Genomic DNA, 2,885 nt, shown 5'->3' on the forward strand with positions numbered 1-2,885 from the left:
GATTTGAAGGATAGTTCACACACATGGGACCAAAAGAAAAATTGCTAATGTGTCTAAGTGCAAGGGTTCAGTTAATGCAAAAAACATTGAACAGAGCAAGGGCAGCAGAGCTAAACAACTACAGAGATAAACAGCATAGCTTTGCTTAAAAGAACCAAAAAATAACCAAAGAGGCAAATAGAGAAATTGAAATTGGAGCAGTTTTTCTGAGATCTAAGATCTGAGATCGGAGATCAGAGAAACATTTTAATAGAAGTAAGCAATAGAAGATCTGAGTTCAGAGAGAGAGAGAGGAGGGAGTAAAGTTAAGAAAGAAGACCTGAGATCGTCGTCAATCACCCCCGCACCAACGTTAATCCAATGCTTCAAGGAAGACCCAAAAATCTCTAACAGAGCTGCAGAGAAACAAAAACCCCCAAAAATCAGCACCAAAAGCTTTGAAACCCTAACCCAAACAAAAACAAAGAAATCGGTGCCTTCTGAAATCGAAATGCTGAGATCAGTAGCCACCAGAACCTTGCCTCTTGCCGGAATCTTCGTCTCCACAGCACAAAAGAAAAAACAAAATAAAACAGCATTTCAATTTAACTTGAGAGGGAGAGGTACCTGGAGAGATCGTAACCGGCGGAGAGAGGAGAAGCCCTAGAAGGAAGAACGGCGTTGTTGGAGAGCTTCTTTACACGGAGGACATGATGAACGTTGTTTGTTCAGAGAGGAGATCGTAACCAGAGCATTGTTCAGAGAGGAGATGATGAATGTTGTTTCTTACCTTTACATTGTTTGTTGGTGTAACCAGATCGTAACCAGAGAGGAGAAGCCCTAGCTAGAACGAAGAACGGCATTGAATGAGCCAAGATTACAATTTTTTTCATTTTATATGCGTGTGAAAACGACGGTTCAAACCGCCATAATCACCAGAACCGCCAAAATATATAAAGCCAATTACGGCAGCAGCAACAATTGCCATAATGTCTCGATATTATGGCGGTTCTTTAAAACCGCCTTAATATCAACGCCATTTTAACTCTTTTTTTTGTAGTGTGTGCACTGCACTCCATGTGTTTGACATAATGCCTGAATAAACTTTTTGTTTAATGCATGTGTGGTAGCTACCATATGTATTAGGCTATATCCTTGTTTGGCATTCTAATCAAGAATTGTAAACTTTTGAATGATTATGATGATTGAAATTTCAAAATTGTACTTGTTTAATGCTTTGAGTTGCTAGCACCAATTTGAGATGAAAAGTGACATTTGACTTTCTTTTGGTGGGATTTTTAACAAGTACATATTGAATTTAGTGAATTGAAGTGAATTGCTTGTGTTTTTAAGTTAATATAATCACATCACAAGGTCCTTGTTCCTTTTTAATGCTTTGATTTTTTTTAGTTGACTTGACTTGATTCTTATCAAGACTTGTCACATTTTGTAACAAACACCTTAACCATGTGATTATTTGATTATTCCTAAGGATGAATAAGTAATTTTCTTTTCATCATTGCATTGGTTATTGGTTGTTGTGCTATTTTATATAAATTTTGCCCTTTCACCTGCACAACTTCAATATCCAATAATTCCTACATTCAATTCACTCTTGTTGTAGTTGCCTAAGTTTGCTTGTATTTAATTGATGCTCATTCATTGCTTGCATCTTAGGCCATTTAATTGAGGAACTCATGCTTACTTTTTGATTGTGTGGATGATGTTTTAAACGGCCATTGTGCGTATTCTAACCGTGAGCATAATTAGAATACACACATGGCTAATCTTTTTATTAAACCACACCACTATGCAATCCTCCTCAATTAAATGCTTGTTTAATTTCTTTTGGCTCCAAGTATACAATGCTCCCTCCTTTACCTTTTTGTGCTACTTGCCTTATGATTCTTAAGTATACTCTATTCATTCTTTTTGAGGATGAGCCGTGGATGCAAGCAACCGGGAGAGGAGAGGACACTGAGGATGGAGATGCCGCGCATGCATTGGACTTGACAATTTTCATGCAACCCGAGCCCCCGTATCCGCCAGCTGAAGGTGGAGTGCTTAGAGATATTCCCCCCGGATTGTGTTCGTGCACGGAGGACCGTGCAACGCTTAAGTGTAGGGGAGGATTCGTCATTTTAGGACATAAATTCTCTTTTCCGAACACTTTGCACCTTATTTTTGTTTCTTTTTATTATGTCTCTTGTAGATATTTAGAGTGCTTTTGACTGTTGCATTTTTCTTTTGGTATGTATATATATCTTAGTTTATTTCTAGTTATTACATTTGGCATTTTTTTTTCTTTTGCATAGTATATATTTTATAGATAGAAGTTGTGATTGGATAATGTGAATAATATAGCACCTAGTTCAATTTTGTCCTAATTGTTCATGTTAATTTTTTTGCAATGTTGAAAATTAGGAATAGAACTAGGAAAGTTTTTGAAATTGCATCCATCACATCATACATACATATAGGAAATAATTTTGGTGAAAAACAACAAGGATTTTCCAAGAATTTGTTTTAGGGCATTCTATTGAATTGATTTGGAAAATTGCTTTTAAACTTGCTTGAATGATTTTTATGGAACATAGAAGAGTGATAGAACAAAACAACCTTGTGAGTTGTTAAGCCTTAATGAGTGGTTACATATTTTAACCACTATTTTGTTCTTGTGTGATATGCTCCTTCTATGATTGTGATCTTAGTTTTGCTTGATTCTTTATTTCCAATAGTTGATGTTTGAATGCATTGAGCATGATTGAGGTCATTTTTGAATTAAGCTTACTCACCCATATAGCCTCACCCTTGTATCTACCTTTGTTAACCCCTTTTGAGCTTTTTAACCCCCTTTGTTCTAATTGTTGGCACATCACAACCCTAAGCAAAAAACCATGAATTAC

General features: G+C 36.3%; 1 protein-coding gene across 3 annotated transcripts in view; it reads right to left on the reverse strand.

The window, feature by feature from the left end:
• LOC107630702 (SEC12-like protein 1) overlaps positions 1–1,250 on the reverse strand; it is a 12,676-nt gene extending 11,426 nt beyond the window's left edge. Inside the window, exons 1-2 of one of the 3 annotated variants that reach the window (XR_002359532.1) lie at positions 607–871; positions 320–395 (exon numbers count right to left, since the gene is read on the reverse strand). The gene's annotated coding sequence lies outside the window, so the exon portion shown is untranslated. The other 2 variants (XR_002359533.1, XR_002359536.1) reach the window with 2 other exon arrangements.

The sequence above is a fragment of the Arachis ipaensis genome, chromosome B03, assembly GCF_000816755.2.
Source record: "Arachis ipaensis cultivar K30076 chromosome B03, Araip1.1, whole genome shotgun sequence".
Lineage (NCBI taxonomy): Eukaryota > Viridiplantae > Streptophyta > Magnoliopsida > Fabales > Fabaceae > Arachis > Arachis ipaensis.